The following is a 17,605-nucleotide window of genomic DNA, read 5'->3' as shown; positions in this document are numbered from 1 at the left end:
CGAAACAAGGTTTGTTCGACTCTATTGACTTTTGTAATCAACATTTTTGTTAAACATGTTAAGCCCAATTTTAAACTATTAACTTATAACTCCTAAATTAGGCATAATCTATGTTGCAACGTCAGTTTTAAAATCTTATTTTTAAGTATAAATAATTTTGGCCACATTCCCTCATCCAGAAATTTACAATAGATGTATGTAGGCTTTCACTATAACCATTGTCAAACATTGGTTACTTATCAGTTTGGATCGTAAGTTGTAGACAAGATTTTCCTGATGCTTTTAGGTCTGAAAATGTATAAAATCTCTTGAAAACGTACCTGTCCAAATTATGCTGACTTAAGATCTTATCAAGTCATTTCTTTTAAATGCAGTAATGATTTAGAAATGGATATATGTCCAAGAACCAGAAAGAGGCTATGTTCATATTTATGACATAGTTGAAACTCGAGCCCATATTTCGGAAAAGTGAAGCTGGTCTCTTGATGATTTTGGGTTTTTAAAAAATGCTTAATCTAACCAAGTTGATAAGAATAAATGTTTCAATGTATCATCAAACCATATGCTTGGTTCACATAGTATCATGCCTTGATGGTAACTAACTGCACCTTCTGTCTAAAACAGCCACCTCACACACGGATGGCATATTTACTGCATGTGATGATGTGTTTGTTTTACTCATATTTCAAATGTTTGCATCATAAATACATGTATACAATCATATATTCTTGATCCAAATGCCAGACAGCTTATAATTGATTGCTATAAAAACCTTTGCTCTTGAATGTTACACAAGAAACACGTGTTACGCACGCTGAAATTATATCACTTAGTTTTTATATTTGAAATATACATTATAACAAATAGGCAATCCAAAGTGTACATTATACTCATGTATCTTTTAACTAATTGTTCAAGGCACAGTAATTGGATGAAGGAAATATAGTATTTAATTTTTGTGTATGCCATATGAATGCATGTTTCCAATCACTATACAAAACATCCGTTGTTTCTCGCATACATCATTTCTTAAACAAGGAACCTATAACCTTTCGAATAATCTAGGTATTCCTTGTTGCTAATGTCATTTCTATCAGAAATTTACAAGTTAAAGGTCTAAAAATCGTCATTAAAATTAATTTTAAATATGAGATGTGGATATCGATAACTATGCACTTTAATACTATGTGTCACGGCCTATTTGTTTATCCGGGGGGTACATTGATTTATAATTATTCATTGGATAGGTCCCGACTTGAAACAGATGTGCGTTCGATGAATGGTATTGAGAAGGCATCGGTTAAATATTTAGAAGATTGATCTCGGGATACTTAATAGCGCATCATCTGTTGTAGAAATGTTTTTATAGATTACAACGTTAACTGAGATCATTACATAGGCTTAAGTATGTAAGGCTTTATGTCAGGCTTTAATCTTCTCATGCACGGAATAATCATGAAAGGTATGTTTACGGTTATGCTTTATTATATTCACTTTCAAATTTTGTTTTTTCTTTACTGAGATGATTTTCAATTAGACAAATATACTATTTCTGTTCAATATTTATGACCATTAGGTAATTTGTATATCAATATTTTGTAAAATACAATCAGTTTACAATTTGACGCTTGTTGGTGTGAAATATTTAAGCACAGAAAAAAAGTCTGTCATTATTGAATTGGCAAGACATTTTAATTAGTTGTGTAATAATATCCGGATTTTAACACTTGGGAGAAGTGTTGCTGCTATCACAGCGTTATTGGTCGTATTTCAATTATAATAGTATTCAGTGGTGCACGACATGTGATTCTGTTATTAACTGCAGTAGTACGAATTAAAATTGAGAATGGGAATGGGGAATGTGTCAAGGAGACAACAACCCGACCAAAGAGCAGATAACAGCACAATTGGTCTTCAATGCAGCGAGAAACTCCAGCACCGGGAGGCGTGTTTCACTTGGCCCCTAACAAAAATGTATACTAGTTCATTGAAAATGGATGTTAATACTATACAAGACTAACAAAGGCAAGAGGCTCCTGATTTGGAGCAGGCGCAAGAGAGATATTGTCGTACTGACAAATTCCATATATAAATTTCAGAATAGAAATTGGGAATGTGTCAGAGACAACTACCCGACCAAAGAGCAGACAACAGCAGAAGGTCATCGATCGGTCTTCAGCACAGCGAGAAAATTCCGTACCCGAAGGCGTGCTTCAGCTGGCCCATAAACAAAAATCTGTACTAGTTCAATAATAGACGTCATACTAAACTCCGAAAAATATATATGAACTAAAATTAAAAACCATACAAGACTAACAAAGGCCAGAGGCTCAAGACTTTGGTCATGCGCAAGAATATGGCGTGGTTAAACATGATTTGTTAGATCTCAACCCCCACCCCCTACACCTCAAGACAATGTAGAAAAAAACTCAGTTTAAACGAAGTCCGAGTCAAATGTCAGAATAGGTTACAAAAGAAACTAAACCTTGAAAATGACAATGATGCATACATTAACAAACGACTAATAGCAGTACTGACATGCCAGCTCCAGATCTCAATTAAACTGATTGAAAAATTATGTCTTCATCATGTGAATAGAAGTGAATATAAGTTTGTCAACATTGTGTGAATTTTCAAAAGTTAGTCGATAGCTGCAATACTATATCCAGAAAAAAACAACAAAGCAAACCGCCGGGTTTGTTCGATTTCGGTTTGAAATATTGCCTATTCAAATTTTAGTATAAAACAGTGAAAAAGAAATGTATCTTATATTCAGGACTTTATTGTCGTTTTTATCGTTGTTATCATTTTTCATCATCATGATTCACATCTATGTTAAGCCATCGGCAAGTTCGACAATACCTTCGAGTAAACCATCCATGAAGACGGTTAATTTTGTTAAAAAGGGCATCTGTTTGTATATTTAATATCATTCAAAATGTGATCGACAACTACGATTTTAGACAGAGAATGCCAGTAAAGCAACGTCTTACAATTGATCAATATAAAATCCTACTAGTAGAATTTGAACTCCTGAAAAACAAAATTTGATGGTGAACATTTATAAATAAGTATACTAACATCATTAAATATGCACATATCAACAGAGAGCTCCTATATGATACCTTGTACTTCTGATCATTTTGCATGTATTTTATTACTAGTACCTTGCATTTGAAATGTGTAGAATAAACAATTAGAAAGAATGTCATTTCTGAATTTCTTTAGGATTTTGAAACAAAATATGAAGATTTTTTTTATAGCAAAATCGTTCAGTTCGGAATAATCTCGATCTACCTCTTTGAATGTTGTAACGATAAGACCTAGAGTCGTTAATGTTGTAGAAAGGCTTTTGTGTTTAAAGATTCTCCTGAAACGAATGCTTAATCTAAACAGCTAGAAGATCAAACCTATCTATCTTCATCTGCATAAAGTAAACAAACGTTTGTATGATTTGCAGAGGGAAACTCTATTAAATTAACTATCTCAAATTTTACACTTGTATAAATCATGTCAGAAATCTAAATAGATTTCAAAATGATTAATATGGTGGTATAAACAAAAGAAATATGTCTTGTTCCTAAAGATGTGCCGTATCTGAACAGTAAAACGTGCTTGTAGTTGCCGTTTTTTGTGGCTACTCCATTCTGTTCGTTCTAATTGTAGAGCTTTTTGTATGATTTTAGCTTACAGATATTTAAATCTGCTACTAGTATGCCAGTATCTTATATTATAAATATGAACTAAAACAAAACTGTTGTTATTAATGGAGCCGCAAGATTTCACGTTTGAACTGATTCATATTTTTTATATTGGGGCCTTTTATAGCTGACTATGCAGTATTGGTTTAACTCATTAAACTACGTATGGTGATCTTTCTTACTGTTTACGATGTCATTTGAACTCTGGTGGAAAGTGATAGCATTGGCAGTCATACCATTGGCTTATTGTTATACTAGTATATATTAAATATGAAATTTAAAAGTGCAATATTATAGATATTTGTCGAATTTATGATGTTGAAGAGCAACTCTTTGTTCAATTAGTTTTTATGAAAAAACAAGTAAAGTCTCCCTTTTTCTGGAGACTACACTTTAAATAATTTCTCTATCATTGTTAATATTGAAGACAGAATTTTTAATCATCTTTAATTCTCCAATTCCTACGGTTAATATGCTTGATTTGCTCAGTATTACTTCAATCATGGACTTCTGGTGGTTCTCATTGATTCCGATAAAATTATGCAAAACAAAATTTAGCCATAGTATAACTAATTGATTTTGATAACAATTGTTCTAGAAAGTACTAAATACTATTAAAATGTTATACTCTGAACTTCAGATGTTCCATCAAATAGCATATATATACAGTTCTGACTCAGAACATAGAAATCTCAGTTTACAGGTGTTATGACAGATAAACCATTGTATATGGATTTTAATTATATACCCTGCTTCCTTTGTATCAAAAGTGGACATCGTACATTATAAGACTCGCACTACGAGAAAGTAGTTCCTTCAAATCCCTGTAAATTTTAGTTGTTGTTTCGAAGTATTTGTGAAAAAAGTATACCGCATTACTTTGGTTGAATGTTATTTTAGCAGGTACACACGTTTTCAATGTGTATAAAATTTAATATTATTTGTCATACGTAGTTTTTATAGTTAAAATCATTAAATTTGCATTATAATAATACATGCATCGTATCGAATGCATATTTTAGATGTCATTTATGAAAATAAGTCCAAAACTGTTACCCATCACATGCCATGTCTGGTCGGAACATGCACCATTAAACTGTAAAACTCTCAAGCTTAAAAGGAATTAGAGAAAAAAAACCTACCACAAGCTGTCATCGAGACTATAAAAACTCATCAAAGGTACCAGTACACAAAGTGCACGTTTCGTCGTAAAAATAACCCTCATCAGTTACACTCAAATAAAAAGAGTGAAAATAAACTTAAAATTAATTTTATTACAAATTTTAAATAACTTTTCTTTTTTAATGAAAGAGCTGCGTTTATATAAAAACAAGGATACACTGCCAATAAATACATTATTACATTCTGAAATTTATTTTCAAACAGGATGTTAAAATTACTTAGCGCAAATGAATTTGTTACAATTTATTTTATTTCATAACTGCGTGATTACTTTTTTTTTATTGCGGTCTATCCTTCGTTGTTATCATACTGAATATCAAAGCATATATTTATAGTAATTGATGCTTTGTTGATTTGTTTGGCACAGATATTACGTATTACATGTAATCACTATTTTCACCATTTAATAAAATGTATGCAATATTGAACACATAATATCTAAAATGCACCGCAGTTACTTGTAATTCCGCCCATTCCATATGATATTTGGTGAATAAAAGTTTATTATTACAGATTTAGGAATTAAAATCCCGTTTTAGTTGACAGTTATTTCCCTTCATTACTTATATTTATGGATATAGCTAGGCATGTTGATCCGGGTACGTTATCTAGACTTCAAAAACGATAACTCCGGAAATGCAACGAAGATAAAGGTTGCTTTACCATGTAATTGGTCTAATTTGTTCTAATTTTCTAGAAAACGACCATTAAGATGATGGATATATTTGCCTTAAGTGGAATCAATGTCTGAAATGGACGATTTACAACCATACATGTGGGAGTCATAATTCTATGATCCGTATTCCAGTATTGTCAGAGAAATTGAACATACATGCCAACAATGAAATATTAAAATCTTTATATTCTCTCTTCAATAATATTCAATTATTTTGTATGCAAGTTTATCACGGAGTTATTCATATCAACCGTTGTTGTTTATTAATGTGTTTTAGCAAAAAATTGTGTATACAGTCGAACCTCTATATAAATATCACCTTTTAGTATAGAGGCTTATAAAAGCGGTGACCTTTGGATCGAGGTTCAAAATGTAAAGGTATACAAAAGCCTTAGGTAGCAATAAACAGTTAGGAAAAATATTTAAATTTGACCTTGTAAATTTTACCATCCCCTTTTCATTGCTTTCTTGCAATATTAAGCTTACTGTTTGTGTCATATATATGGGCATATGTATGTAATCAGAATCTTCCATAGATTTTATATCTAGTATATAAGATGGTAAAATATAATTTCTTTTGGGTGTATCCATGTCAACAATCTGCATTTATTTGTTATAAAATATTGCAAAAAGGGGGGAAAAGATGTCACATATTTCCCCAAAATTTGACTAAAAGTAGAATTTCAATCGCTTGAAGTAATACATTTTCTGAAACGGTGTACATATATCATTCAGCAAATCCAATGAAAATCATATGTCTTTCATCTCATTTTTTGTAAAATTGCGTCAAAAACTTCGTGTAGAAAAAAAGTGTTTGTAAACATTACATTAATTTCTGGACCGATAGCCGGTCTAGCTATGAAAATACGGATTGTCAAACACAAAACAGCCCATAAAACATGTAAAAAATAATCTTGATGCTCTTATAAACCATCTTTGAAGGCTAAATTAGCCCTCAGCTGTCTAAAAATGTATTTTATTACACAATAACTTTCCTATTTGAAAAATCCACATGGGCCAAAATGCGAAACTAAACTAACTGTGTATTGCTACCTTAAAAAAAGGGTGGCCTGCCAAGACAGGTTTTCGCTTTGGGCAGTATATCGTCTGCAAAGGGTTATTGTTTCCAATATTTCACATACATATAGTTTTAATGAGCCTAAAACCATGCTATTGTACCGAATATAGAAGCTTCCATTTTTTTTTTATTATTGCGATACTGCATTCTATATTTCATTCAATTGCCAACCGTCTGCGCTATTTTTAGATTACAAATACGCGTACAATCTTGCCTTTATACCTGTAACATGGAGATAGGGTGAGAGAAATAGTAGGGAACAAGTGGGAATAAGACAGATACAATAGGTTTCTCAAAGACAAATTATATATGATCCCAACAGACCTATAAACAAAAAACATTTCTGAAATAAAGGATGTATAATATTGAAAAATGTAAATAATTTCACTCTTTTCAGCCATATGAAATTGACAAGTTAATCATAACAGAAAAAAAGACAAAACAATTGATGAACATTTTTATTCATATGTCTTTCGTATCATATCGATTATTTATAAAGATCCTCTTTGATTGCAGATTTGTCGGCTGATGGATACGTCTTGGGAATATAACATAGTTATATGATCATTTCTTATGTTCATTGTTTGTAAGGAATATTGGAGAGCTTGGCTACAAACGGAAATTATTTATTCGATCTAATTACCTGTGAAAATGGTAAGTTACGTGTAATATTTTGTGTATGAGTTTGATTGTTAAAGCTGGTTGGACTAAACTATAATATTAAAAAACCTATAAAAGATAACATTTTCACATTATTATTAAAATACGTAATATATGATTAATAGAATGTCGAAACCATTAGTTGCCGATATACATTCAAGTGTATGTTGTAGTTTTGACATTCTGATAGAATGCTTAATCTATTCTCTGCTGGATATCACACTTATTTAACTTGCAAATTATGACGAAAATAAAAATTAACACTTATTTTCATCGATGACGAAAACTAAGAAATTTCAATAAAAACAAGTTAAACAATACCAGTTTGTAAAATGACATTTGTTATTGTGTGAAAGTACAAAACAAAGTCATTTGGTCCCTAGGAAGCATTGAAGCATGTAACATGTCTGCCAGAGAATAATGTGAGTTTTGATTTTTTTTTCGTTTTAAATCAGGTTTATTGCATAGCAATTATATACTTCAACAGCACGTTATGAAAAGTTAGGGTCTCTAATAGAGCTTCAAATTATCGACGTCATCAGACCGTTGGTTTTCCTGCATAAATGGTTTTACGCTAGTCATGTTTTTGGGTCCTTTATAGCTTGCTGTGAGCCAAGTCTTCGTGTTGAATAGCATACTCTGTCATACACTCAATGAAATGCAATGGCACTTTAGGTATTTTTATCATTCCTTTCTAAATATTTAATGTGGAAAATAAACATATATTCAATTCTTGTAACTGTAATTGTCGCAGCTAAAGTTTTTCTCCCCCCCCCCCCCCCCCCCCCCCCCAGCTAATCTTCATTCCGATTGTTATCATAGTTCTGATATATATCAACATAAGAAATCCTAATCAGAGAAATATCTACCTCATTATTTACTTTAAACCATTGATTTAGATCATTTCTCGTGTTTTCAGAGCTTTTGAAAACATTGATAGTAGTGTTAGTCACCCGTCACGGCTAATATATCAGCTTTGTTTCGCTGGTCAACTAAAAATGAAAATTGATTTCGAAATCTCATTATAAACAATATAAATCAATATTTCTTTTAGTTCCATCTTGGTAATGTTTAAACTAATGAATTTTCTGATAATATTGAAGCATTGTAATACAATTAAGTATTGATAGCTGAAACTGTTTGTTTCTAGCATGTCTAGTGTGAAGGTTTAAATATATTCCTCATAAAAAAAGATCATAGAACTATAGTATGTATCCGACAAATCTTTCAAATGGTGGGGATTTTACAATATGTAATTGTTGGTGGATAAGTAACTGTATTGTTTCCAACATAATATCATGAAGATGTGGTATGATTGTCAATGAGACAATTCTCCACAAGAGACCAAAGGACGCAGAAATTAACAACTATAGGTCACCGTACGGCCTTTGACAATGAGTAAAGCTTATAAGTATTTTTATCGTAGGGATAATTTGTAAATCGTTTTTAACGTGGACGGAATAAAATTTGTCGGCTTATTTTCTACTCAAATATGTAAAATGAAATTTGAACACTGGATATAATAAATTTACCCTTAAATACTTGTGTAAATAGATCCCATGACATACATATTGACTCTCTTCAGTGTATTTTGTTTAAATAGCACGATGGATATATTCATTCAGCAACTAAACTGAAGAATTTAATGTTTACTTTGATGAGCTTTATTTTACTGAATAGCTTTAATCTGTAAAGTTCATTATTGAACACACTTTTCATTCTGTGTTTGTTTAAACGCTAACATATTTACATATCGTTTCCACTCTGTTTCTGTAATGGCGTTTTACTAGCAGGAATTTTGTTAAATATATGTCTCTTTGTTCGCATGCAGAGATATCATCTATATTATATATTGAGAACAAATGACTAATATTAATTGGCTAGATACAATATGTGGACTGTACGTCATATGTTATAGTTTATATGTACTTAAGGATTTTCGCTCCTCTGTTTCAACAAAGTAACAAGACTTTTAAAAGACTATACTATTTTGATAGCATACAAATAACAGAACTTAAAAGGTAAACAATAATGACAGATACATGTATGTGTCTTTGTTTTCGAAATATAAGCCATTTTTTTTTGACGGAAAATGATTCTCTTTAGACCACTGTGTATCATCGCCACCGGAAATTGGGTACTAACGAAGCGGAGAGAAATAGAAAAAAAAGTAAACAAGTTAAGAATTCATTCAATTTAAAGCATTTCCACTCATTTGACGAGGGTGCCGCTTAAGAAATGGTTTTCGAATATATAATTCTTTAAATTATTAGGCCGATAAGTACAAAATTAATACAAGATTTTGTGTAATACTCCAAAACTTGCCACTTAGTACCGGAAAATTTCGAGGTCGATCGTCCTCTATCGCCCCATTCTCAAGATATTGAACTGTTTTTCATTATTTTTCTAGACACGTTTTTAGATTTTTATAGTGTGGCATCATATTTACTGAAATTTGTTGTCAAAAAGATGTATTTTAAAGAATATAGACCATAAAAAATAAAGTCTAGGGTACGGCAACTTGCTGGTGTTGACAAATTTACTGTATGGCAACTTGTTTTCAACTGTATGGCAACTTGCTAATTTTAGAATATTCGTTTACCGTCCTTTCAAAGAAAATAAAGTATTAAGTTCAAATATCTAAGGTGGGGGATGTACCTTTTTATGTTAAACTGTTTTTGTCCTTTTCAAGGTTTTGTTTAAAACTGTTATTTGAGATAAATTTAAACTGTTAACTGTTTTCGACCCACTGTCTGTAATCTGTTCTGTTAAAATTTGCAATGTTGTTAACTGTTTATTTGAATTTATCTGTTACTTAATACTTAAAGTGTTCACTGTTTTTGACATCATTTTCTCTGTAAACTGATCTTAACTGTTATTTACAAGAATCACATTAAAATTTGCTGTCCATCCCTTTCTTTACGTTGCTTCCGCAAAGGAAAGACATAAACAGCATATATGTAACTGTCTTTAAAAGTCTTTGAGTATAGTAAATCCTTGATAAAATTGAGAATGGAAAATGAAAAAGAATCAGAAGCCCGACCAAATAGAAGAAAACAACCCAACGCAGAGAGAAAAATGTGCACTAGGGTGGGGTGGCAATACACAAATAGGAAAAAAACTTAAAATTGACACTTATAATTTATAAACACCCTCTTTCCCTTCCTCCCTAACAAATAATGCTTAATATTTGAGTTATGCATGTGTATATTTATGGAAAGAGAATCGTCCATAGATTTGATTTCCAATAGTTATAATGGTGAAATATAATATCTTTTTTTTGTGTGTAACCATGGCAACAATCAGCATTTATTTAATACCAAATATTGCAAAATAGGGGGTTGAACATGTCACACAAAGGTCTCAAAAATTTGGTCCAAAGAAAAATATCAATCAATTAGAGTGATACATTTCCTGAAGCCATAGACATATATATCTATCAAGAGGTAAAAAAAAAATTCATATGCATTTCTGCTGGTTTTTCCATAAAATTAAATTAAAAAGATCGAGCGTCAAATCTTTGTTGAAAAACAAACAAAATTTCTAACTCTATGGCGGTACGGATAGGAAAATATGGACAGTCAAACTGAAAAATGGCTTATAAAACATGCTAAAAACAAACTAAATGTTCATATAAACCCATTAGGAAGGCTATATTATACTTCAACTATCTAAAAATCAATTTAATTGTACAAAAACTTTCATATTTAGAAAATTCACCATGGCCATAATACGAAACTAAACTTGTAACTGTGTATTGGTATACATGAAGCTGTCTCCTAAGTGAGCAATCATTTAACTACAAAAAGGGGGTAAAAGTTCAATGTTTGTTTCCTGAAACATATAAATGAACCAAAATTTAAAAATTAAATAAAAACAAGACTATATAGCAGAGGTTACGGACTCAAGTTGGGACAGGTGCAACAAATGCGGCAGTGTTAAACATGTTTTGGGATATCTCAAGGCCCCCCTATACGTCTAACCAATGTAGTTATTTCTGGCTTCTATCTGTAATGTATCCAAAACTTTAAAAGGAAGGGCCAATCAATTCTTACCCAGCTAAAACCCTGGTCAGTCCTATGATGAAAATAATTCAGATGTATATGGAATGTTTGATAAGTTACATTGACCCAGAGTATCTGAATGGAATGGTGAAAAATGAAGTACCTTTTCAATTTGCAATCCGTAAAATAACTGAACAGTGTGGCCTGGTAGAAGAGGCCGAAAAATGAGGACTTGGTTCTCAAATTGATGTCAAATTTGCTAGTCTAAGACTTCGGAAATGTAAAGATGGACCAAGGATTTTTTGTATATCACCTCAGAGTTCATAATTGGGACTTGGAGATGAAAGAGTGCTTCAACTTGTGACACCTTACATGTTACTTTCTGATTTATACACTGGTTTTGATGATTTAAAATAAAAATCAGTAAACTTTCGTAATTCCTTTTAATAAAATCATGTAAGCAAATAGTCGTATGAATACCCTGAGATGTTACCATAAATTATGAGAGCCCCCGCCATAAAAATAATAATGTTCGCGCCCTATAGTATTCACCCATTCTATCTTTTTGTTACACTTTCCTACGTCATGACGATAACCCAAGTTTGCTACGACTGATTGACATACAACATTTACTCAACAATATACATAACCAGAAGAAGCCTCCCTTTTGCTGTTTGAAGCATTTTCGATTATTCATGATAAAGTCATTTTTCTTGGAGTCAATCACTCCGTCTGCTTTTCCATCCGTTCAATTGTCTGTCCATGTGTCAATAAAAAAAAATATGGTACTTGCGTGTGTATTCTGAAAATTAGTCAGCTTTATAAAAAATTCCTTATAAAGCTTGGCATTTCTGCGACTTTGTACAGTGGTTTTCAAACTTTTGAATACATTGAAGATATGCACTAATGACTTCCCCTTTTCATTGTTTTTGGGTTCGTTTGGAAAAAGGGTAAATTAAAGTTGCTGTTAACTGTTATCAGTATTTAAAATTTGTTGTTAACTGTTTTTGCCAAAATCGAGGTGTTGTTAACATGTTAACGGACCCCTTATTGCGCCCCCCCCCGCCCCCATATAATTATGCATTAGATAAAATGCATTAGATAGAAATACCATTCGCTTGACAGCATTTAAGATGTATACACATTATATATTTTCAAAAACAAACTGACAAGAAAATTAATTCGAAATGCAATTCACGGTTTATTTCTCCTTACTTTTACAAATGAATCATTTCAGAAACTAAATAATCAAACAGTGTATTTAACCCAGCACATACTTTATGTGTCTGTCCAAATTCTAGATCCTGTGGTTCGGTGCACGTTGTCGTTGGTTCATCTTTATCATATTTGTTGTTTTTCATAAATTGTTTTGTTATGAGTTAGGCCGTTAGTTTTCTTGTTGAATCCTTCCACATTTTTCGGTCGGTGCTTTTTAAAGCCGACTATAAGGTACGAGTTTTCGTTGTTGAAGGCCGTACGATAGCATATAATTGCTTACATACACTTTATTTGATCCTAATGGATAGTTATCTTATTTGCTATCATACCACATCTCCACTGCCTGGTTTTATCTATAAAAAAAACCTAGCACCAACAAAAGATGAATGGGCGTTTTTTTTTTATTGAACTTACAAAATTTCACCCTAACAACAAATAAGACAACAGTCGTTAGTAGTATAACGATATATGAATGTATTTAGGATAATATGGTTGAAAAAAAACACCTTTTTGTACAAAGTCGAATAGCGGGACGCAACGACGACTTATGAACGGAATTAACGGCATATATTTAATAATGTTTGATAAGTAAGTCATTTTGTATATTTGTAAGCCTGTAAAGCTTTGATATCAACAAAATATCGTCACTCGATATTATCTAAACAGTGATTAATTTCCTCTTTAAAATTATAATATATTGCAAGACGCCGTACAGACAAAAGTTGTTATTTTGCAATTCGCCGTACAACGACCTGCAATTCGCCGTACAATAAACAAACAATGTTTTTGTCCGTATTCTTTAAAAAATATCTTTTTGACAACAAATTTCAGTAATTATGATGCCACACTATAATAATCTAAAAACGTGTCTGGAAAAATAATGAAAAACAGTTCAATATCGTGAGAATGGGGCGACAGAGGACGATCGACCTCAAAATTTTCCGGTACTAAGTGGCAAGTTTTGGAGTATAACACAAAATCTTGTATTAATGTTGTACTTATCGGCCTAATAATCTAAAGAATTATATATCAGAAAATCAATTCTTAAGCGGCACCCTCATCAAATGAGTGGAAAAGCTTTAAATTGAATGAATTCTTAACTTGTTTCCTTTTTTTTCTATTTCTCTCCGCTTCGTTAGTACCCAATATCCGGTGGCGATGATACACAGTGTAGACTGTCCATACATTTATCATTGGTAACTAAAAAGAAGAAGATCAAACATCCTTAGGCATTTTCACTTGTCTGTCAATGATTTTCATATTTTTTTGTATTTGTATGTATTCGCGGAAACTTTGTCCACCGAGACATATGCATGTCCATTTTTGCTTTGTTTATATACTCCGATGTAAGGGTATTTATATTTTGATATGTCGATGCACTGCATATTTTATCTAATATGCTTCGTGGTAATTACGTGTACAATCCCTTGGTATGTTTCATATCATTGGATCATTGATTCAAATTGATGTCGCTTTAATACATTTTTGACCGACTTGGTGACTTTTGTTGAGTGTTGTGTCTTATTCAGAATCATTGCAACATTTATGTCATTGCAATATAAATTTATCTATTTTATTGAAACCAGATTGACATTTTTATGTCCATTGTCCTTGAGTAGGTTTATACCTATCATATTTTATAATAATCGGTCAAAATTTCAAGTACAGAAGAAGATTAGCAATGTTAATCAAATATATAAGAAATATATATCCAAAACTTATAACCACCTTGATTTAAACTTATAACCACCTTGATTTAAAATATTTGAACCCAAGCATGTTATGGATCTTGTAGTAAAACTCCTTTTTGATAAGCTAAGCTTTCATATTTACTTATCTATCCATCACAAAGACATACAAGGCATATTTTTTAGCAATATTTTTCTCTGACGTTTCCTTAATCATGCTCATTTTCAAATCCAGACTTATATTTTATTTTTTAATAAGTGTCAATGAGACGAAAGTCCTTAGTTAAAGATACTATGCACCCTGTTAATCCAAAGCTTGCAGAAGGAGCATGTTTTGATGCACGTAAACTAAGCTGCTTTGTATACACAGTCAGTTTTGCATAGGTACTATTTTTGTAAATCTGTAGTACTGAAAATTTACTTTTGATGTTTAGTACTATTTCTTTACTTTAACATTATTGTACTATTTAATGAATTTTAAACCTGATGCCTTTTGTTATCTGCTGTTCGTGTGTTTCTAATACGTTCTCCTATTTGTTTGTATTGTGGTCCTGTATTATTATGTTGTCATTTTGATATTATATTTAACAATGCCATCAAAGTGCGAGGTTTGGCATGCCACAAAACCAAGTTCAACCCACCATTTTTTTCTTTAAAAATGTCCTGTACCAAGTCAGGAAATGGCCATTGTTATATCATAGTTCGTTTCTGTGTGTGTAACATTTTTACGTTGTGTTTCCGTTGTGTCGTTTGTTTTCTCCTATATATGAGTGTACTATAAGACGTGTCACGGTACTTTTCTATCCCAAATTCATGTATTTGGTTTTGTTGTTATATTGGTTATTCTCATCGGATTTTGTCTAATGCTTAGTCCTTTGCTGTGTATGTTACATTTTAATGTTGTGTCGTTGTTCCCCTCTAATATTTAATGCGTTTCCCTCAGTTTTAGTTTGTTACCCCGATTTTGTTTTTTGTCCATAGATTTATGAGTTTTGAACAGCGGTATACTACTGTTGCCTTTATTTACGTACCTGTATTTTTCAGTACTTGATTTGTACTTAAAATTTTGGTACAGAAATAATACCAAAAGCGATCACAATATTCCATGTTTAAAAATCATAATATTAAGAGATTTGAAGTAGACATACTATCAAAATGCTTAAATTGTAACGTTGTAAAAAAATATGTTGTACTTAACTTTTCAAGTACAAATCAAGTACTGTTAAATACAGTTACCTTAATATTACATTTCTTTTAGAGTAACAAAATAGTACTGAATATGAAAAGTAAATTTCCAGTACTACAGATTTTTGGAACATTCATAGTACCTATACAAAATTGGCTGTGTATGCAGGGGTTTTAGTTTGTCCTACATTTATCTTAGAACTGTTTCCATTGAAAAAAAAACTAAATTAATAACGTAGTCAGGTTATTTCACTCGAAAGTCTGATATTTTTCCCAATCGGCGACGTCAATTCCTACAACCCTTATGAAATGTTTCTTTTCTTTTCCTGTCAGTAATTACTGTGGAAAGTATATTGAGGAAATTTCAAATTGAGGATATTTTCTAAATGAAGCAAGATACATATTATCACGTAATTAGATGATTAACTGGATTGTCATGCTCGTCTAAGATCCAAAATCAATAGAAGCTTTAAAAGTATTAGAGAATGTTTATGTCTTGATGAACATGAAATGGATAATTAAATGTTGTTCTAAACACTGCAATATATTGAAATTATGTAAAATATATTACTTACTGTTGATAGGTTATGCTTGATACCATTTGTTGCAATTTACTGTTGGCATGTTAAGGATTTGTTCACCCGTGAACTCTTTGAATCTCGGATGATGACATTGTAAAGCCTTTAATTAATTGCGTGTTTATTTAGAGTCAACTGTTTGCACCTTGCTTGAAAATCTTTTCTCTTTTTGTGCTTAAATTAATAACATTGGAAAGGCTTTGATTTATTATATGACAGTATTCTGTTAGGTATTTATATGCTACAGATTCTCGAAAGTACTGTGAATACTTTTCCTGTTTCTTTTTAATCCAAAGCTCAAAGACTTCCATTAAGTATGATCATACAATATGAACTCATATTTATTTTGGTCTGACGCTCGTGTTTGACCATCAAAACGTATTTTGCATCGAGCATACCTTAAAGAAACACGTTTTGAATGTGTTACTACGATTGAAGAGAGACATTTTCGTAGGAAAAAAATCTACTGGTCCCCGGTTATATATTTTTGGACCATTTGTTATTTTACATAAATGGCGTTTTAATCGAAAGTACAAGTTTTTATTCCCTGCAGGTTAACAAATATATTTTCAGAAAATTGTTCGGATCATTAACCGAACTGTCTCAACTCCACAGAGGAGCATAACATTAATTGTCCACGTTTGTCAGCTTATAAAAAACTGTTCATCCTGGTTTAAAAATTGATGCAAACAGGGAAATATGACCAAACAAATAGTTTGATTTCAATTTAAATAAATTAACACATTTGGTGAATATTCGAACGTCTCATTACGTATAAATATATTATGAATTGATAAACAAAATAATACGCCGAATTCAAGGATAAGAATAAACTTCGGTACTCGCAAAGCGATAGTTGTTCGTATCGACAACAAGCAGCAAGCAGACACGATGTGGTAAGAATATACGGAAATTCCATGAAAATGGAAAATATTCTTCTACATTCATGGCCGTGCGTCAATGCTACAGAGAGTTTGATAGTGTACAATCATCATTTCAAATGTCTTCTACTAACTTTTTAAAGTTCAGCTTTAAGTCATTATAAATAAATTTGATGTATTTACTGTCTTCTGATTGGTTAAAAGTATTACTCTTATTTTCGATGTTGTCAATTTTTATGGCGACACGCCCACTCTGACGTTGTGTATTCATACGCCAACATGTGTGTACGTTGTTATTGTTAATATAGAAAGTTCTTTGAGCCTTATTTTTGACAGAAATTTATTTATAATGAATGGCAATAATTTATTTTGAATTTATTGAACCATAAAATTAATTTTTGACTCTTCACATTTTACATAATCCGCTTCAATGTGAAGAGTCAAAAATTAATTTTATGGTTCAATAAATTCAAAATAAATAATATCCATTCATTAAATATAATAATTACTGTTCAAGCTCTATAAGTCACGGAGACTTTATAAAAAACACATGCACAACTAGAAAGACATACATAGCAACATCCAATGACCTAAAGGCAGTATAAGAAGGGAAATTATTCTTCGCACATGTTTTTAGCTCACATGGCCCGAAGGGCCAAATGAGCTTATGCCATCACTTGGCGTCCGTCGTCTGTCGTCGTCTGTCGTCGTCCGTCGTCGTCTGTCGTCGTTAACTATTTCAAGAATCTTCTCC

The 17,605-nt window shown here is 31.7% G+C and overlaps 1 pseudogene; it reads left to right on the top strand.

Moving 5' to 3' along the window:
• The window catches only part of LOC139518770 (cAMP-dependent protein kinase type II regulatory subunit pseudogene), a 48,918-nt pseudogene that overhangs the window by 25,728 nt on the left and 5,585 nt on the right, over window positions 1–17,605 (top strand).

Source organism: Mytilus edulis, chromosome 4 (genome assembly GCF_963676685.1).
Source record: "Mytilus edulis chromosome 4, xbMytEdul2.2, whole genome shotgun sequence".
In the NCBI taxonomy this organism is placed as follows: domain Eukaryota; kingdom Metazoa; phylum Mollusca; class Bivalvia; order Mytilida; family Mytilidae; genus Mytilus; species Mytilus edulis.
The sequence above is the reverse complement of the archived record's forward strand: the minus strand, read 5'-3'. Positions and strand labels throughout refer to the sequence as shown.